The sequence below is a fragment of the Pipra filicauda genome, unplaced genomic scaffold (genome assembly GCF_003945595.2).
Source record: "Pipra filicauda isolate LSUMZ 115617 unplaced genomic scaffold, ASM394559v2 scaffold412_size1447426_pilon, whole genome shotgun sequence".
NCBI lineage: Eukaryota > Metazoa > Chordata > Aves > Passeriformes > Pipridae > Pipra > Pipra filicauda.
In genome coordinates this window covers 295,666-318,342 of record NW_024104546.1, presented here as the reverse complement: position 1 = coordinate 318,342, position 22,677 = coordinate 295,666, and positions in this window count along the sequence as shown.

The window sequence follows — 22,677 nt, the reverse complement described above, 5'->3', positions numbered from 1 at the left end:
TTGATGATCTTGGAGGTATTTTCCAACCTTAATGATTCTATAAGGGAAAATTAATACAAAGAATAAAACTTGCAAATGATTAACAGCTGTGTACTTTCAGTATAATGTACCATAATTTATTTCCTGCTGTGCTCTTGGTTAGATTCATCATACTTAACTTCACCAAAGCTAAAAGTTACTTGACCAGATGTTAGAAACCTCTAAGTTAAACTATTTATGTAGACCCTAGTGAGAGTCACCACTGAAAGAAAAGTACCTCTAGGTGATTTATCATAGCATTCTAACATCTATATCAGGCAGAATATAGCAGGCAGAATAAGTTGTCATTTCTACGACAACTCTAGAGAGGACTCAAATTACTAGATTAGAATGGATTACCAGGAAGAGAAGGCAACTGAAGCCTTTTTGAGGTAGTTGGAGTAAGCCTTATAACCACAGACCCTGAGACTTGTGGGCATCTCTAACCACACCGACACCTGCTGGAAGAGCAAAAAGTCTGGTCACACAAGTGATGCAGAACATATTTGAAATCTGTTAACACAATTTCTGGATAAAGGTGATCAATAAACTGAATAGTGATGGTGCTCTGGGGAACCCTGCTTAGCAGGTGGGTTAGATTAGATGACTTCCAATGGTCCCTTCCAGACATATTTCCCATTCTGTGATTCTGTGGTAGTCATTAGTGATTTAATTAGTACAATGGAACCTACTGAGCCATGCCTTGAGGCTGAATTCTGGTGTGCAGGGGCCCGGGGTGTAAGGACACATTGCATGGAAGAGTATAATACCCAAAAAGCTGGCTATCTAAGAGCAGGAGTTGGAAGCCCATTCCTGTCATAGTTAGAGATTCAGATAACTGAACTAAATAAATGAGATCACCTGTTATAAAATAAGCAGCAGAAGGCCCAAACTATAATTAGTCATCTTCAGAGATTTATAATCATGAATTATTGCTTTAAAATATTTTGTGAAAATACAATTATGTTAACACAGAAAAGACTTTACTGACCTTTCTTGTATTTAGAATGGCATAAATACCATATTTAGGCATTTTAATCACTTTAGTGCCAAAACAAACTCAAGATATAATTGAATTAAATTTGAACTAAACCTTACAAATCTAACATTCTGAACTGAGATTTCAGGCACAGGTTCAAGGTTAGTTCAAAGTTTAGAAAAGCTATAGAAAAATTTAGGCTAACTGGAAATAAATTAATAAATGACCTGAATTAGTTTTATTTAAAATCTCTTTATGAAGTTGGACACCTTGACATTTTCATCCCCCAACAAAACATTCCTACTATGGGATCCCTCTGATTTTAAAGTTTTAACCTTGTTTACCTTCAAATGTGATCACATGGGATCTAGTTGCAGTTGTTCTCATGTAAGAGAACACTCCCGCCTAGAGTGAAACCATCACACTAACTTACATCTTAGAGAAACCTTTAGTAACTTCTGACCATATAGGCTATGGACTATTCCCCCCAGCTCTGTCCCCCTGGTGATCAATATCAGGAATTCAGCTTTTGCTCCTTTCTGATCTCTGTAGTATTTTTGCTTATCTCAAAAATCTTTAGCTGTACCTTTAGAAATGTTTATTTAATGAAAGTCTTCATAAAAGCTACTGAGTCTTCATTTCTACTCAGGCTTGTATCCAGTTGGGTTTTGAGTATCAACAAGGTTGGAGGCTCCATAGTCTCTCAGAGAACCTGCTTCAGTATCTCACCACCCTCACAGTAAGTTTTTTATGTGTAAACGGAATTTCTTGTGTTTCAGGTTGTGCCCATTGGCTGTTGTCCTGACACTAGGCACCACTGAGAAGAGTCTAGGCATCATTTTCTTAATTTCTCCCATCTAGTATGTATATAGATTGAGAAGATTCTATATGAGTCTTTGCTTCTACAGCTGGAAGCTGTGACTTTTCAGCCTGCCATTATGTGACAAACACTTCGATTTGTTGATCGCTTCCGTGGCTTTTAGTTAGACTCACTTCAGCATGTCTGTCTTGTACTTGGGAGGTCAGAACTGGATTCAGTTCTCCCCATGTGTCTCACCAGTGATGAGCAGAGGGGAAGGATCACATCTCCTGCCCTGCTGATGACAGGTCCCTGCCGAAACTTGTGTAGGGTGAATAGTTGCCAGTCTACTTAATGAAGTCCAGGGCTGATTATTTCCCCCCCTACCAAAGGACCACAGAGAGCTTCTGTTCACCTTCTTCATCATCAGGTCATTCGCTGTGTAGGTGCTTTCAACATGGTTGATCCCCAGCTTGTACAAGTACATGGGGTTATTCCTGTTCAGATACAGGACTTTGCATTACCATTTATTGAATTTCATGAGATTTCTGTCAATTCGTTTCTTCAACCTGTTGAGACACATCCACAGGGCAGCACAGTCACATGGTGTATCAACCTATCAACCACACTGCCCAGTTTTGCTTTGTCTGTAAAATTTCTAAGGGTGTACTTTGTTGCAGATGTCCACTTACTAACTTGTACTTCCTCAGTTTATCTGTGAGAGAGACAATTTTGAAAGCCTTGCTCAGGTTGAGATAAACAGTATGTGCTGCTCTCCACTAAACCACCAAGTCATTCACCTCGTTGTAGAAGGCTATCAGGTTGGTCAAAAATGATTTCTCCTGTGTAAATCCGTTCTGACTACTCCCAGTCACCTTCTTGTCTGCCCTTCATATGTTTTGAAATTATTTTCAGAATTATTTACTCAATCTGCTTCCCAGGCCTGGTTTCCTTCAAACCTGCTTTATGGTTTTCAAAATCTCTCCTTTCTGCATCACCTTAAGTCCTTTGCTTGCCAACCTGGTCCAGCACTTCCTCATTTGACTTTGGGTCATTATGTCTTTCCTGCATTGTTCCTAGTTTAAATTTGTCTTTACAAGGTTGGCCACATTTTGAGTAATTATTTTTCTACCTTGTATAGTCAAGGGGTTCCCATTTCTTTTTAGTAGTCCTCGATCTTCAAAGAGCATCTCATGGTTGTAAAATCTGAATTCCTATTGATAACACCAACTGTACAGTTTCAATTAATAATAATCACAGTTTCAACTAATTTATAGATTTTTCATCTATCCTATGCAGTGCCTTGTTAATATGAGGATTAGCTTCCTTTCCAAGAAGAGACTCTACAGTAAAAATGGTATAAACATGAGGGAGTTTTATTCTTGTAACTGGTAGTTGACCTCAGCTGTGTAATATTTCTTGGAAATTCATGAGACTTTCCCAGAGGTCCTTTAGTATAAAAAGAAAAGAAAGAAAGAAAAAAAAGTCTTTAAAAGCCAAACTAACAAGTGTGTGCTTCCCACTGGGCTTGTGAATGCTTTGCTTGCCGTACCTTATTAAATGTAAATTTAAAATAAGTCAAGTAGATACCTGCTGAGAAACATGTAGTTTCACTGTCTAACTGGGTCATAGCAAATCTGAAACAAAGGGCATAACTGCTAAGAAATGTAAAAATAATGTTGATGATCAATCCTCTTTTTATAAAGAGACTTCTCTGCTCCTGAGTTTCCCAGCACACCCCCACCATAGTGCTTAGAAGGCATCAGAAAGGCTGAGTTCAACATTTATAAAGAAAGAAAGGGGGTTTATCTCTGATGATTGTATTTTAAATTTAGAAGTAGAACTCAGCTGAAGGTTAAAATACTTGCATTTTGATATCCATATGCCTCTGTGTTAGTGGGATTATAGGTGCCTAAATGCTTTGACAAAGTAAACCGTAGCCGTATAATAGTGGATTTTAGGATATTATTCAGCTCAGCTGACCAAAAGCTTAATAAATGATGTTGTTTCTTTAGGCTATGCAGGTACCTAACCTGCTCAGGGCTGGTTATAAGCAGAAGGCTGGCAGTTATGGCACAGCAAATGCACAAACTGTGTCCTGCAATGGCAGCTGGAAGCTGAGACTGCCACATATCGGTATCCTGGGAGTATGGTGAGGCTAGGGAGAGGAACTGGCTAATTTCCCAACCCAAACTTCTGTAGGGTGAGTAGTTGCCAGAATATGGTTTCACTGATTACTCATTTTATTTCTTTCTTACAGAATTTTTATTTTTATTGGCTACACACACCTGCAATGATCCAACCTCTTTTTCTGTCATATGGCTAAAATTGTGCGGCAAGAACCAGCACTAATGAGATACCCACGGCCTTCTCCTCAACCTTGCAAACCTTCCTTTGCTAAGCATACGTGAGTGGATGAAAGTAGGGCTCAGCATTTCATTTTGTACTGGTAGTTTTCAAGCTCTGTGAACCTTGATCCATTTTTAAGGCTGTTAATTACTATATATTGTATATCATTATTATTACCAAGGGCAGATTCAGATATTTCCATTGCATAGACATTGCATTATGAGAATTATTGGATTTATTCTGAACAGTGCAAGACAAACCAAATTACCATTTTTGTCAAATATGATCTGCTTCAGCAATTCTTTATTGACAGGCCTAAAGGGAATGATTACTGAATTCATAATCATAAGGAGACAGTATATTTATTTAAATATGAAATTCACTGATATTACAATGACATTCCTTACGTAAAATCATGATCAAGCAAAATATTTCCATCTATACAGCAAAGTGAAATTTCAGATAATGGTAATTCTTACATTTATTCACTGCTTCACATCAGTTATCTTAAGTAAGCTTACTATCTGGTGTGTGGAATTATTATAATACCATTATTCAGTTAATGAAATTAGGAAGAAATTATTTCATTTGTCACAGCTACAAATGGAGTTACTTTAAAACCAGGAGTTCTTGAACAGCTGAACAAATAATTATATGAACATTGAAGTAGAACAAATGAAATATGTTTACCAGTGGCTATGTATGTCAAATGCTCTTAGAGCACTGTAGTTTTTGTCCAAAAGTATTTTAAAAAACTTCTCTGACATACTAAAATTTAACTATATTGTTACAAATATGCAAAGCACTCAGGGCACCTATGCATTAATTTTGGAGTTTTCTTTTTTTTTTTCCTAAATTCCATCAGGTTATGGAATTTTTCCTTCATTTATGTTAATTGAGAATGAAAGACTGAGGTACTAGGTGGAGTGTCTATCTTTCAGGTTACTAATATAATGGAAATTATTAGGGTGACACAAAGGTCTTCAGTGGTCTGTTCTGCACCGAACACATAAACCTCTACTGTTGACAGAAGCAGAATTGTTGAGCTTATCAGACATGCACATAAATTGTTTAAACATAGTTTTCATAAACTAAAGGGATGTATTTGATAAATCATCAGTTTTCAGCATATGACTGCAACTCTTGACTCCAACTTGCATGTTATATTTTGCATTCTCCTTCCTATCTGGTAAACTACTCCATTCTGTTCATAGGAAAAATAGACATACTTTGAGTTACTAAACAATAAATAAGAATCATTTAGTTTTGTAATGCAGAGTATTGCACAGTGTATGAGCTCTATTCCTCCTCCATCACGGTAACATCCAGGGTTTAAGCAATGGGTAGTTGTAGACTCACTTGAAATGTAAAAACTAGTTCCAGATCAAACCTATGAGAATTACAACTAACAAAAAGCGAGAGTGATGACACATCAACTGATGCTGGGCCTCCACTTCACCAGATTTTCAAAGCTCCCTGGAGTTGTCTTGGGTTCTTTAGGATGTATCAAATGGCAGCAATCTCCTTCCTTAGACACCTTAATTCTGCTTTCATGTCTAGTGGGTTTGATCCCTCTGGATACCTCTAACTACATGCATTCAATGTCAGTGGGTTGCACTGGAGATTTAGAAACATAGACCACTATGTTTTTCTGTCTTTTTCTCAAGGTGAATCTTGCTTTCTTCACCCTCAATGTTTATTTAGGGTGTAAAAAGACTAGAGAAATATGGTTGCAAGAGATTACACTCCATAGACATCTAGATGAGAAGACTGTCAGAGTCTAGATTGGCAATAAAAATCCCTCAGAATTGCAGCAAAATGAGGCCAAGCAGTTTGTCATAGGCAACCTGAGGCAACATGATGTACTTTCAGTCTCAAAATGGAGCATTCATCACAAAGCCACCAGTCCTCTCAAATGAAAACAGAGATTAGAAGCATAATTAATTAGCAAAGGAAAATTTGACTGTGTTGAAAGATACTGAAAGTTGTTATCCATCTATTTTCAAATAGAGCAGGAAGGGGCTGTGGGGAGGTGCCTTCCTGGCAGTTGAAATCAGGCATGTTCTTCTCCATCTGGCAAGCTGAGCATGTAAATTCAGTTCCTAAAAACTGGAAAAATGGTAGTGACTCAAACAAAGAAATTTCTTTCTTCCACAGACAGGTGTTTCTGGTGTGGCTGTAGCTATAGAAGACCACGACCATGCAACAACTTTTCAAGGAAAACAGTACATTTAGGTGGTTTGCTATGCATTTTAGCAATATCTAATATGAAAGTAAAAGGGAAATGTTTGTTTTCAAGTAATTATTTAGGGAATATATACTAAATATACATGTTCTAGGCTTATTCTGTGCTATTGCATACAATAGGAAAAGCCTATATTGGACTAAATGTTAATCCTGTTTGCAAAACACGAATCTGATGAATGATCTTTACCATTCTTTACATTTTACTCCAATGTAAATGTTACTTTTTGTAACTTAGTGATCTTGCCATTTTATTACCAGTAGATTTTATAAGAAAATAATTCACCCATTGCAACATCTATCTTACTCTGTGTTCTGTTATTATAAATTGTCCACTGATGTATATGAAATAATATAACTGAAATTATTTCTGACTTCAATTTGATTTCAGATTTTCAAACTTTGTTGTTTTGCTCAAATTCAATATTCTTGTATCCATGACAACATGTGCATACTCTGTCTTAAATATTATCTCACCAAAAACCAAGTGATTTAAATGGAAAGCACTTTGCATGTCACAACTTCACTGTACTTCAGACAGACAATTATGAACAAGAAATCAAATGTGTAATGACTTTGCTGCTGGATGTACTGTAATTACATCTCTGCTTCACAATGTACTTTTATGGTTCAAGTTTCTTCAAAATGAAAAACAGTGCTACATCTTTATTTATTAAATGCTAATGCATTCCTAACAGAAAGACTTAACTCTACAAATGTTTAACAATTATGCAGAATTCACTAAAGTGCTCTCAGCTTAATCAATTTGTTTTCATCTTTTTTATTTTAATTTTCACTGGAATTCAAAAGCAAGAGATTGGTCTTAATAAAAATACAGGAAAAGGAATCAGTACTTTTTAAAAAGACTCCAACTCACCTCCAAATTTTTGTGAGCCAGAATACTAAAGACCAATATAGGCAGTGAAAAGTGCTCCTGCGATGTGATCTTCCCACCCAAACCAAGTCCACAGATTTAGTTAAACAAAACCAACTTTAGGAATAAATTCTGACATATAGCCAGTAATTACAAACAAACTTAATAACTTTCTTTATGAGCATTGGCTTCCCAGGACTTGTACTTGGAAGATAGGTGCACAAAATAAAGGTATTCGAACAAAGGTTGGAATCCAAACAGCTACAACTCCCAGAACAGGTCAGAGAGGCCAGTTTTATATCAGTGACTCATGTCCAAATAGCTTCAAGAAGAGTTAGGACAATCACTTAGTCATTAAAGTTCAAAATTTTCATGTATGAAAATACCACCCTCATTTTTCTTTCTTATGTAGCAGTAGTAAAACAGAATAAATCATCAGATGTGAATTGCTTTTAAAAAACTTGTTAGGATTTTTTGAGGTGAAACAAGAAGATTCTGAGATGAAGAAGAATTTAAGTGAATGCTCCAGAGCATTAACCGTATTGAATTTTTAAGGGGAAATGCAGGAAAACACACAATTAGAGTCTGTTGTATATAAGAAGCCCTGTCAAAAATGTTAACAAATCTATGATATTTTTGTTTTCTGACCATGTATTAGAATAGAGGTACACCTTGGGTTCAGATGACTGAACCATAAGTCAACATATCAGTTTGGAGTTGCAATTATACTTTCCTTAGTGAACTTGAGAACCACCACTCCACACTGACCATTCTATACCTCAGACTGAAAATAAATTGGCATCTTCAAACGAGCACTTGCTACTCAGGTTGAAGAAACTTCAGGGAGGTATGAAGGAACCTTTATGGGACACCCTTTATTCCGTGCGAATCTAGGTGGAAGGAAAGGGAAAGCCTGACATTGCAATTTCTTTTCCATGTTTATAATCTATGCTGAGATGACAATTCTTGGAGAGAGACAGAAGCATTTGGAGCATCTCATTGTTAGTAAGATTTCTCTCTTAACAAGTGTCTTATTCCTCATTTGTTTTTCTCTTAATTTTCTCTTCCTGTTTTACCTGCAGATCATTGCTCACCGCTTACAACTTCCACTAGTTTTAACAAACTTTCAAAGTGTTTACTGTGCAGGGAAGTAGCTCACAGACTCCATGGAGGTCTGACCTCTAATCTGTGCTGTTCAGGTGAATAATAATTCATAATATTTATTGATATTATGATTTAAAAATTAATATTTATTAACAATTACAATAACAAAATTTGATTAATTGGGATAGCAAAACTGACGGCTAATGGTGGACAACTGCAGATGTTTGCAATATTGATTCACTAGGCAATGTACTGCTGACAACACTCAAATGTAATAAAAAATAAAAGTACTTTTTTTAAAATTTATTTTATTTGCAGAGATGAGTTCTGAGTTAACTATTACTGCCCAGAGATGAGATTTTTGAGTCACGAATCATCGTTGCATAGGAAAATCCTCTTGATACTTAGCAATATCAAAAATCAAGTGAAACCATGAATTAATAGGAAAGAATTAGACAGTATGTCAGAAAGTGTCATAGTGGTGGTGTATACATTTGGAGGCAGGTATGATCCCTACTTCTGAGAGGAAATAATCCCAACTGGAACGATGACATGGAGGATCAAAAGTGGGTATGGGTCTTTAACTGAGAAACCACTAAGTGGCCTAGGACACTTCAGCAAGGATGAGTTTTCTGAGAAGGAATTTGATAGATAAATAGCAGGAAGGAGATGAACAAGGGTTGATTGTCAGCCGTCCTTTCCACAGGAAACAGAATAAAGCAAACAAAATTCTCAGAATACAGACTCAAAACAATCAGAAAGAGAAACTTCTCACAGACATGGTCACATTACAAAAATTCTCTTTGGTGTGCAGAGCTTAGTATAGGTTCAAACTGTGTTTATGAATCATAGAGGGAAAAGACATGAGAGGGCATTAAATAGAAATACAATAGCTGAGGATTAGGCAGCTCTTGAGGCACAGTCTGCTGAATGATGAGAGAATGCACTAGGAAGTTTCATGTTGTGCTTTCTTGGTTGTAATCCTTCTCAACATCTGCTACTTATTCAGTGCCAGGAACAAGATACTTTTCTAGATGTTCTGTTTTTTGTATTATTTTGGCTGTTCCTATATCCTTTACTGCACATTCATTTCCCTACCATGATCAGCTAGAATGTATTTTGAATCTTGAAAGTTTCCATTCTTTAATTATATATAAATTCTCAGATTTAAAAAATACTTTTTTTTTTAGCTGAAAAAGGCATTCTCTTCCCATTTTATTTCTTTCCTTGTTGTTTCACATTAAGCTTTATGTGTCTTACATAATACTGAGCTTAGAGGATAAAACTGTTGCAAGTTTATTGGTTGAGATAAACTGTGGAATGAAGTTTGACTTTCTGAAGCTCTCCATATGCAGAACTTGTGCAGGGTTCTATACACTAACAGATTTATCGGACTTCAGAAAATTGACAAATGTATTTAATTTCTTTTAATTAAAATTGGACTATCAGATTATGTTGCAAATATTGTTGAAACCACTAGAGAAAGGGAAAAAACATTGCATATTCATACTTTTAGAATATTTCTTCTAGTATTCTGACTCTTACAATATTATCTTTGTTCAACTTTTAACGGTTTATATGCAGTTTGCTATTCAATTACTCCTGTTGTTGGCCCAATAACACTTCAGGGTAATTGTACTATTTCCTACATTTTTCTGGTTTTATGTGGATTAGAAGCACTGAATTTAGATTTTTTTTATAACTTGGCTTCAGGATCATGTGTATATACAAATATCCCACATTAGAATATTTTTCCTATAAATATTTTAGAAGAACATTCAAGAGATAAATTATTTTTTCCTATATAGAACAATAAACCTATTTTGTGCCTGTGTTGAACAGTACAATACACTTTTTATGCATTTATGTGATTTTACCATAATCTTATATGTAATAAATAAATGTAAGAAATAATTTGAGTCAATTTCAGGTAAGTATTTGTAGTATTATGTTGGATCCAGTCCCTATAACCTGCTCAATCTGTAATACAGTAGTTTATAAATTTTATTTCTGAAACTATTTGTAGTGAGTGGCATGGATGAAGCAATAGGAGTTGGGTGACATGGTCCCAAGTATTCTTTCAATTTTCATCTCATAATGTAATTTTAAATTCAGTTTTAAATCTAATTTCCACTTGATTTCAAGTGAACTAAGTCTGTAACTCTCTAATTCTCATTATCTGTCAATTCTGCTTAATCATCATTCTTTATTGTGGAAAATGAATTAACTCCACAAATAATCCCTCAGGATCCTTGGTTTCTAAAGGAAACCTCTTTTCTTCTCCATGTATTGTTCTCCCATCTGTTCATTAACCACTTTGCACAATAATAAGTCACATTTTCAGGAAACAAGTGTAATCCTTCAGTGTGAAATGTGTAATAGAAGCTACACCAAAAATCCCTGCTGCAGTGTATGGTGTCCTATTTTGAAATGGTGTCAGGCTTTGTGGGAATAAATAAAGGAATTTTATTGCAATAACTTCTTTTTGGGAGTGCATGGGCAAAACAAAGTCAATAAAAGCCTTTCATCTTTAAATTGTTCATATCCTCTCCCATCTGGCTCATTGCCCTACCTACTAGGCCGTTTCCACAGTTACTTATTTGCTTTCCTTCTGTGCTATGACTCTTGCATTCTTGGTTGCAGAATCTCTTAGGCTCAGACAGAAGGATGAAGGATAGCTTTCCTGTCCCTTCCACCTTTATGTAACAGGCTTTGAAGAATAGGTGAATAGGGATTTGAAATACTTTTGATTGTGGATATATTTGATCCATAGTGGATGAGTGCTGTTGGCTGTTCTGCTGCTCCCTGTGTGTGTATGATGTGCTTTTTGAAGATGACCTGACACTGAAGCCTCAGTGGAAGGAGACAAACTGTTACGTGGCCATTTTTTTCTCTCTAAAGGGAGCAAGTGATGCAACACATTGTTATATATCTCATCAGCCAGATTTAAACACTGTTCTTAAAGTTCAAGATTATCAGTCTGAAATCAAAGTCTCTCCAAAGATTGTACAGGAAACTTAAGTGGTCATTTAGGTAATTCACTTTGAATCACCTGACTAGTACAGATACCTATTTTTGGTTCACTGCATCAGCCTAGTTGGCTGATTGAAGGTGGTCTGACACTTCCCCGTAACCTCTGTGCTTGCCACACTCCATATTGAGAGAATATGACACTTTAATTTTATTGAGGTGTCTTATAGCCAAAAGAATCATACTATTTAGTGGGCAGTCGAGCATCTGTGAGAAGTCAAAAATGCTCGTGTTGAGAGGTATCCTAAATTAACTGCTCTTCTAATGACTTCCCTAGGCATAAAATTGCATCTCCTGCACATTCCTCTGCTGAATGTCATTGAATCCTCAACTGGGTTGCAAGCTTAAACCACTCTAGAGGGTTCACTTAATGTATGTAAACAGAAATAATAACTTTATTGAATTACTTCATTCTGGTAACTCTTAGAGCACAAACTAGTTGGAACAAATGCATTGGCTCAGGTTTTTCTTTTTTCTAAAGCAATAGAAATGATTGCATTCTCAGGAAAGAAATAATCTGTCATCTTTTACCATAATGTTATTGTAAGCAGAGTCAGTATACTCCATAAATTGACAAAACAAAGAGACTTTCATTATTTATGTTTGTAAATCATTTACATTTAGACAGTACAAGAGACTGGTGGGGTTTCCACACTGCAAAATAACAACTTCTCATCATTTGGGGGCAAGAGCTACTTCACATGCTGTGCCATCAGAAAACTCATTGCAATGTTCATTCGAGGGCATGATATGAATAATATGAATCTCAAAACTGCTCTGTGTCTTCAGTGGATTGTTTCTGTCAAAACCAATTATCTGATGCATTTAGTGTACTAATGTTTTTAATGTCTCTAGATACATTATTTATTAAAAATTAACACCTCTAAATTGTACTCTAGAGAGAATGTTAGAAATATTTTCCACGTATATGTGGAGAGAAATGTGTTGGGATTTAAAACAAATGTCAGGAAAATTGCAGTCAAGTGAAAATGACTCTGACTGCATTGCAGATCCTAAGCAACTACTTTGTGAAAAACAACAGACTGCAATGAGCAGCACAGAAACAGGCAGCACCCAAACATTAACCAGCACTCTGTTAAATTGGATTTCATAAATGATCCCTGCCTGCTATGTTTTGTGTGTTTTACATACAGACCACTATACATCTTCATCTGTTTTGGGATGGCAATGTGCAAATATTCAAAGAAGATCATCCAAGGTAACCCACTAGAGGTATTGCATAATAATTGAGGTAAATCACATGAGGAATGTAACAGTCAGAGATGCTGGTGCTTGAAGTAAATCTAGTTGCTCAAATTATGAATAGTATTATGTCCAAATGATGCAATCAACAAAAAAGATTTAAAATATTTTAAAGGAAAATATAAAAATGGATGTTTCTTTTTTATTGAGCAGGTTAGGCAGAAAGACATGCCTAGTATGTTTCACTGGAGTTAGATGGCCTTTCATCTCTCTGAGCTATTATTAAATTAAAAAAATCAACCTCATCCTCTGTAATTATCTGAAATTATGATACCTCATTTTATAGAGATAGAAAAATTTCTATTTCTTTCACATTTCAGGTAGAAAGTTTACATGTGTATCCTCAGAATGCAGTTATTATTCAGTACTGGAATTTTTTTGCAACATTACCAGTGACAAGTAATGCTGTCAAAGTTACAGTAACAAACCAATATGTTTGTGAATTGATGTTATTTCTTATGGGTGCTTTCAAAAATGTCCATCACTCACTGCAATGGGCCATATTCAACCCAGGAATTTCCATCAGGTGCTAGCACTGGAAGGTGACAGAGGTGAGATGAGAAGCTGTGGTGACAGATATACAGGCTCTATCAGGTCACCTGAGTCTTGGTGGATGCAAGCACACCATGTCTGGGGAAAATATATCCTATTCTGGGGTCAGGATCCAATGAGTCACCTCAAGCTGACTGCAGGCCTGACAGTGGACCTGTTCCCATCGCTTGTTCTTCTTAGAATCAAGCCCTCCTTGAGCCCAGTGCAGCAAGTGGGGAGTTCAGTGTTCTTACTCCATCTTCAGCAAATATTATCTCTGTGTATTATTTATTCTGAGCACCTTTAGGTAACTCAGTTAAGGACTTGGCCTGTGTGAGGACAATATATGTGGAATAGACCAGTGGTCTACATCATGATGATTGGAGAGTGAAAACAAAATCTGATACAGTGTGAAAAAATATTGTAGTCCTGTAGATGGTCAGTAGTGAAAGTTTCTACTTTATCTTTACCTGAGTTGCTCTAGGGTAGCTCCCTCTCCTCCCACTACCTTCATCAGGCGTGTGTCTCCTGTGGGTTTTGTGTCAAACCCCATGAAAATGTTTCAGATAGCCTAGGTCACCTCAAAAAACAAGGACTGCAATGCTTGGGCTGCAAAATCCCATTTATGTTGTTACTCTTGCTTCTAACATTGTTTATGAATATTGCAGAAGTTTTTCTTGTGTGGAAAGGGTGAGTAAGAAACAAAAGCAGAATGTGAAAGGCTGAGAGTTTTCCATCTTTCCAGAGTGAAGCTCGGATGTTGATGTTTCATCCCTCTAATTGAAATGTCAGGTACAAGATCCCTCAGAGAAATGGCATATCATATCTGGGAAAGTGAATTAAGTCTCATTTTTTGAATAACCACTGAACAATCTGGACAGGGCAAAGTGTCAGGAGCTGGCAGGTGTGGTAGGAAATGAAGGAGCCAGAGGGATTTTTTTCCAATACAGTTGTTCTCTGTGAACTGTAGAAATTCACTTGTTTGATTAAACAAAAGACAGATACAACTCACCAGAGTTTCACAGCCTTTGCTCTGGTATGTTTGAGAGCTTCAGCAAAGACAACATGAAAACAACCAGTGAAAACAATATCCATGGCTTTGCAAGTCTGCCAAAAGAAAACATGCTCAATGAGTCCCCATACATCTTCCTGCTCCACTGGGAGAAATTGAACCATTTTACAGCAGGGGACATTGATTCCACACAAGTCTTGCACTTGCCGAGGAACAGTCAGTGTGAAAATAAATTGAAATAGTGTTTTAGGTCTTGACATTCTCAGGGATTAAAGAGAAACATCCATAATAATAACACTTTGGGATACTGTTGATCCAAGGAAAAGCATAAATGGCTTGTTGAGAGATTGTTACTCACAGAGGGTGTTTGCTTACAGTTTGGACGATCTCTCCCCCAAAGTGCTGACTCTGTGGAAGACAGCTTCTGCCTTAGCTTTCTCAGTTCAAAACTGACGGGTGCTGTAATATTATCATCAGCAGTTTCTTATGGAAAACAACATTTCTGGTGATTTGATACAGCTGCCAACAAAATCCTAACAAAAAAAATCCTTCTGTCACGACTATAAAGGGAACTTACATCTCAGTATCAGCTGATAGAGGCCAGGTACATTTCAGAAACATTTATATGTATAGTCCAAATCCCAAACAGGCCTTCATACATCCATGACTTCAAAATCATCACCTACTTTGCTGGCTGTCAACCTGTCTCAAACATGGTAAATAATCTTTGTAACTCTAGATGTCTACATCTGAGAAAGTTGTTTGTTCTCTTTGATAATCAAGGCACAAGCATTTTGCTTATCTGTAATGAGATAGCTGTGCCCTAAGACATGTTTATTGATGACTATAATAATTTTCCAACTCAGAATAGTTCAATGATTGTGTATCTCTACAGCTACATATAGCTGCAGTGTAAATGTATGGCACAACTCAGTACATTTTAACCCATAGCACTAATTGATCTCCTCTAGTCCCATCCATATTGGAGCCTCAGGGCACACAAAAAGATTGTCTGGGCTTGTGTTAAGGCACCAGTCTGAGAATCTGAGTATTTCCTCTCTTACTGCTTCAGAGTTTGCCTATTCTCAGTAAACCTGAGTACTATTTATAGTTATCATGGGTGTTTACATAGAATGTCTGTACTGTTATGATTGTTTGTAAGGCAAAAATTTAGGAGATAAAGTATGGAAAGGTCACTGCAGTAGCAGATCCAGGACTGAGACTCAAATGTCCTCACTTCCTTGGTTTTATCTTCTTTTAAAATATGTTTATACATAGTGAAAAACATTAATGCTATTAAAAATTACAGTAAAGGTTATTTATCAATATTGTAAAGAGAGTACATTCAGTCTAAACCACTGTAATCCTGGATTGTATTAGCATTTTGCTCTAAACCTGGCAGGCAGGAATAGGATGCAAACATGAACAGGAAAAGCACAGAGAGAGATAGAATTGATTTTTGTTTCCTTATTGACAGACACCATTTCTTCCACTGTCATAAAAAATAATGGGAGAGAAATGATGAGTCATTTTATCATGAAGTTTTTGCAGGCAGAGGTTGCCTGTGTTCAGCACAGCTCTCAGCTCTCACACGACATGATCATACTGCACTGCAGGTCTGGAGAGAGCTCCCAGCGATGCTGCCTGCCATTACACATATCAGAAAACTAAATCAAACTGAGTTTAAAGTAGGGACAAAAGAACCAAAATATTCAGGAGAAAAACATATGTTTTTATTTATTTTTCATGAGCCATTTCAAAGAGAACTTTTAACCGCTTAACTTAAGTGCTTAATTGTACCATTAGAGCCAGAAAGAATCTCCAGGAGTGAAAAGAAAGCCCCAGTGTGGATTTACAAGGCATCTTTTGAACTGAAAGTAATGGTATTTTTCCTTCCTGCAAATCCAGAGGCCTAGAACGAGCAAGATAATAACATGTTAGACTGAGCTAGGTCCTTTGCAGTTCTCAGTAATCATAACTACAATCTCTGTAAGATTTAATGTGTATTTAACTTCTCGTAGTATCAAACAATGCCCTTAAATCAGCACTTAACTTATTTTAAGCAACATACATTAAAAATGATGTTGAGGAGTTTTTCCTCCAAGGAGATGACTACATCTGACCAGGAAATGGTGCTTCTTTTTTGGAAAATAGAACATTTTACAGCAATTTATTAATTGCTGTAAGCTTTCTATGGTGGCAGAGTGATTTAGTTCAGAAAAAAATTCCCCGATTTTACAATCATTTCCACCTCTTTCCTGTTAAGGTCAGAAATGCAGAGTTGAATACAATAACTGCAAGAATAGATCTATTAAGTAAGGACAACAATGCGTCTGATTAAAACTTTTGTCCAAAAGTGAAGTAGTTTGACACTTGCAACACTGGAGGAAATGCATCAAGTTTTTGAGATATCAAAGCTTTAAAGAAGGGTGAAGTCAGTTACCTGTAACAACAAGCTTTTTTCTGCTCCTTTCAAGATGAGCTCTTAATAATGGTACAACAAGAATTTGCCATAGCAGACAACCTAAAGAAAATACATCTTTTGTGACCTTTAAAGTTCCTTTACATTAATGCCATTGTAAACCAGAAAACCAGACACAAATATTAAGAGAAATAGCACATTGTTCATGCTCTTTTACATTAAAGACTTCCTTTGATCTCTTTGTCTAAGCTTTGATAGCTTCCCCACAGAACAGATCATTGTATAACATGCACAGCATTCAAAATTAATAAATTAGTGTGAAAGATAAGCCACTGGCATCAAACATGTCTATAGCTTTGATGCTGGATTTGTGTTGCTAAGGCCCTTGTTGGAGTTTTGCTAATCACTTTCTTTTCCTTTTTCCTCGTTGTTGTTTGTGTGTTTGTTTGTTTTTATTTCAGAGCATACTCTTTTTTCTGTGGACAGTAACATCTTCATCCTCCAAATCTGAAATGCTGGAAAACTCTGGAGAGGCTTGAATCCCAGACTGAGATCTAGGATGTTACCTGTGCTTTGTTCCCTTCAAGATTGCACTGAAAGATCCTCCTGTTCCATATAACTTTGGATGTAGTTTTTCTCACCGAACTTGAGTTGTTTAATCTCAAGTGACCAATGAGACTCCCTCTAAGAGCAACAGAAAGAGATGGGATCACCTTTGAAAGTGTGTGTCGAAATAACTGGAAGAAGTTACTGCGTAGAGGCTTAATTGTCCACAGGGAGGTGACTTGTAAAAGCTGAGATATCTTGGGATTTACAAGACATCCATATGTGACCCCAGTATCTGGAAGCACTTACCTGGGTCAGTCCAGTCATGATGTCCTAATACATCCAAGTGTATATTTATCTATATTTAAGCAACTGAACTAAGTCCTATTTCTGCATTTGTGTACACTGACTATATCAGTGGGGCCCATATGATGGTCGTTGTCAAAATGCCTAAATTTCTGCAGCTGGAAAAAGCTAATTCCATCTCTTACATTGGCCTAAATCTATCTCCCACACCCTCACTCTCAAAAGAAGGGACAATAAAATTTTCGATACTTCTCATTGCTCCTAATAAAATGTCAAAATTAATCTCTGAACACTTTGAAGAACAAGTGCTGTTTCACAAGTGGTACCTACTTGGTGCATGACACAGAACCATCTAATGTAATCACAGGTAACATTCCTGTCTTCTATATTCTCAAAATAACTTCTTTTTCTATAAGGCTCACTTCTTTGACTATAAGAATTAAAAATATTTTAGTACATACTATAGCTGTAATATTGACTGTGAGGAAAGTCCGACTGTCATCCCACAGGTTCCACCATATTTTATTGCTTTAGAATTTCATCACTGACCTCTTTCTGAGCCCTTTGCTCACCCTCATGGCACAGAGTTCCTCCTGCACGACAGCTTTGTCTTCTGAGAAGATGGTAAAATTCATTCCAAGGAAGTAAAAATGAACATTCTTTCACAGTAATACGATGAGTGGGGGAAAAGTATTTGTCAGCTGAGCTGTAGGTGTGATTTTTCTGCTCAGCTGCTCTACATAGTAATTTAAATAATAAAAAACAAGTTGAACGTATTTTTGAGTAAAGTGTAAACCAATAGGAGAAAAACATACATACACAATATAAAAGGGGATATATATATAAACTATACTTGAACTGAACAACAAAGCAAAAATTTTTGACATGTATGAAGCTTACAATTTTTGCAGAATGGTTTAACAGTGTACTCTATTTCTTCAGATGTATTTATATGACACAGGTAACTACAAGATAACATCCAGAAACACTGACTAGCACTGATGGGCTGATTTGACACTGGTAATCACATTGGAATTGAAAACTGAATGACTAGACTATCTCAGGGGAGATTGACCTGACCAAAGGTGCAGTGCTTGTATGATCTGATTAATTGCTGAAATATTACTAATTTTACAATCTGAAATTTAGTGGTTATTAATGTTTTCTACCAAGTCTGAATATGCTATTTATGGTTTCAAAAACTATCTTGAATATCACTAAAATAAGAACTTTGAAAAGGAAATCTTCTTAAGTAAGATGAGAGGTTTCGTGATGTCACTTGGGCAGAACCTCAGAAGAGCTGAATTTGTGCTGTGCTGTCCTTTGCAAGGATGGGTAATTAAAATGAGGTGTCTTAAGCTGTCAGCCTAAGCTTTCTCTGTAGTTCATGGGAGAGAGAGGCATCTTCAGTGAGTAACTCAGCTCTCTTGATAAGTCTGTCATCAAATGGCAAGAATCATCTCTCAGGAGATTTTGCCTGTTCATTAAGTCAGAACAGCTAATTGCCAAAGACTCAAGTCTGGTGATCAGGAGGAGAACACTTTTCCATACTGAAAATTGCTGGATGCCACTGGGAGTGTTGTGCCACCAATAGAACAGAGCCATGGTCTAAGTCAAGGTAGCAAAAATTCAGTGGTGCTTGGGTAAGATCTGGAGAGTGTTGTCTGACTTCTGACTAAGACTAACACACACATGAAAAAGCTTGTATCAGCCAACAGGTACCGCACGTCTATTCTTGGCAAAATTGTGTTATTGAAAATATCAGTGAGTGATGAATGCAGTTAAAATTTGACCTTTCAAGATGACTCTCTTACATTATCCCATGAAACAGCTTCTCAAATGTTAATAGGATTAAATATTCTGGATTTCTCCCTTTGAAAACTTTTTGGTAATGACCTGGTAAACAGCTACTTTTAGAAAAGATTGTCTTATCTTCACGAAGTTTCATAAAATAACCCCCATTAAACTTCATCTTTTTTTTTCCAAGATATTTAACACAATTTAATTATTTTTCCTTCTTTTCACTTAGGCTTTTATAACATGAACAATTACATCTCAAAATGAGTAAGAAGAATTCAGATAATGAAATTAAATTACTGCCTTTTCAATATCATTTTTCCTGTAATTTTTAAATCTAATTTTGTAAATAGCTTTTGCTTATCTGAAATTATAATTTTCCAGGCATTTTCTCTTTGTTGAAAATGTTGATGGCTATGCTGTCATTTTTGACCTTTTAAGGACTCCTTCATGGCCTAGAAAATTGTAGAACATTTTAAGATAGATTGATGGTGGAGGGAACAACAGAAATACAAAATATTGTAATCATTACTTTATATAACACTCTTAGTTAATATAATTATGGGATAACCCCTAAGGGATAAATTAAACGCTGAAATGAGTGTTAAGGTAAGTGACAGAGTGTAAGTTAGTCAGTGATAGAGCTGGTTAAGTAGCACCCAATGAATAATATATATGACTTGAACTCTCTTGAATGCATAATGCAGGGAATATTCTATTGAATTATTTATCCTGTCAGAAAGCAGGTACACGTGCCAAATCTGCAGCAGTTCTCTGGAAGGATTCAGGCTTCTGGGGTATGAGGTGCTTTCTTACTTGAAAACCAGAGAGTAGCCTATCAAGAGGTTGATGTGCTGAGGTGATTTAGGAAGAAAAGTGTCATATAAGCATCGTTGGAGGTAAAACCTCAAAGCAATGACCTAAGAGATAATATGAGGCCAAGTGTCCTCCCATCCAGTAGAATGTGCATGTGGGATAGAGGCCACATAATCTAATGTTACCTTCAAGTATCAGAGGAAAGGCTTCTGCAGTAAGATCTGTTTCAATCTGAAGCCTTATAAACATCTATAAATCTGACTTCCTTTTACTATGTAACGATCTTTTAAAAAATGCAAACTTATATTTAGCTTGAAAAATTTAGAAAAATACATTGATATGTAGATCACTTCAAATGCTGATGAAATTTGGATACTTCAATCCCTTAAACTTTCCAGAATTTTTTTATTTCCCAAATTATCATTAGTGTCCTTTAGGTATGTGAAAAATTGCATGATCCCTTGAAATCCCAGTTCCAGAGTGATTTCATTAGGCAGTGCTGATTGTTTGGTTGCTATTGCAGATGTCTGAAAGCTAATGAGATTTGGGGTATACAGATCCTGTTCAGAAACTCCCCCGCTATACAGTTTTAGCTTATTTTATAGCACACGTGTCCCTCCTACAAAGATAATTAATGATCAGAAGCGTAATCACTTTGCTATACTAAGAGCGATTGTAAGACAAAGCAGCATCTGTGTAAACTGCACAAAGGTTTGGGCTATCAAGCTAAGCCCAAATATGGTTCAGCAGCTAAAAAGCCAAAAGCTGTGTCACAGAGGCCTGGGAAGGACAGCAGGAAAGTCATCGTTCCTGCATGGCAAGTTAACAAAGGCTAGTTAAATATTACCTCTTTCAGGGAAAACTAAGTTTCAGCTAAACACAGCTTTACACAGGCAAAACATCAGCACTTGGAATTGTTTATAATTGTTTGAATATTAAAACATTTAACATGGAATTGAAAATATCTTCATCTATCTATTGCTGTTTCTTCTTTTGAAGAAGTAAAAAATCTTCATTATGAAGCGTGATGATTTACTTTCATTTATTTTGGAATGTTCTTCGGTAAAAATAACCACATTCATAGAAAGGTTATAATCCATCAGTATGTCCTGAGAACTGAAGGAGAAGTCTAACTTAAACTTCTGGATGTTAATTGCGTTTGGTAATAATTGAGGGAAAATTTAAATGCAACTCGTCCAAGTTAGCTCTGCTTCCACTGCATCTAGTTTGCTAGGGGAATGACAATAAAATGAAAAATAATCCATGTAAAATTGAAAACAATTTATTTAAATCCTAAAGTCTGCTCAATGAGAGATGTATTTCTGTGATATTCTTGCATTATTATTCTCATTGTAAAAAGGTTTGGGTTTGATTTTTATTGTAAAGTCTATCCTCTAAATTAAATCTATTGACTAGAAGTGTCACTAATGATTCCTGAGATAACAATTGCCTCACAAAATAAATCATCTCATTTTCAGCCAGCATGGTGTTGGGAAATCACAAACACTTGTGAGTTTTGCTGGGTTTTGGTGTTGGCACTGGAATAGCTTTTGGTATGCTTGCTAGAATTCACTTCAAAATCCACCGTGAAAAACGCCTCTACATCCCTTCTTGGAAAGCCTTCTTTCAGCTGTGCTTTCCTCCTCACATTATCTTCTCAATAGTTGTAGAGAAAGTAGGTAAACTCCAAAATGGCCCCATTACTTTTACAGAAGTATTACAGAGTTATATTTTTAACAGCTGAAACAGTGATTCTTACTGATTTTAGGGTTTCTTGGGATTTAGATTTGCCACTGGAGGGCTGTAGAAATAGGATAGAGTTTGCAAAGTGCTGCAAAACTTCCCTTTATGACAAGTGTTTCTCTTTTTCATTGTACCTTGTCTGTGAGTGTGTGTATAGTAGAAAAAACTGTGTAAAAAATTGCTTCTACTTTCTGTCTAATAATTTACCTCTTCGGGGACTCTAAATCAGTCTAAAAACCCCTTTAATTTACATCCTCTGACAGACATCAGTCTAAGGCTCACACTTCAATGTCTGAGGGATTTTTATACCATTGCAAAGGGAAGGTTTGTGGTTTTCTGAAGTAAAAAAACACATCAACTACTTTAGTTCTGGTGAGTGGGCTTGCAAGCCAATTGTATTATTCCCAGAGGTGCCTATTGCAAACAAACAGATTTAGAACCCTGAATTGACAAAATGGAACCTGGAAAACTCTTACACCTGCTGCACCAGAGGGTCCTACAATTCAGTCCTTGTAGGATTAATCTTTGTGTTCTGTTTTCCTGACTTTTGTTCAGTAGTTCCCATTCATCCAACCTATGACTATTGACAAAAGAAAGTGACACAGCAGAGAGCTGGAGAAGTTCAGTAAAGCCCTGGAAAGGGCCTATATAGTCAGTTGAGCTTGATTATGATTCAATTACTCGGTTTTTATTGAAGCAAGATTGGTTTTGGATTCATGGAATGTTTCACTGAAGTAGTTGGCTGTGTAAGTACCCTTCCCTAGTAACAAATGGAAGTGGATTTATTTAATTTTTTTTTGCTGAAGATTAAACTACCCTTTACTGGACATAGTTTAATAGTGTG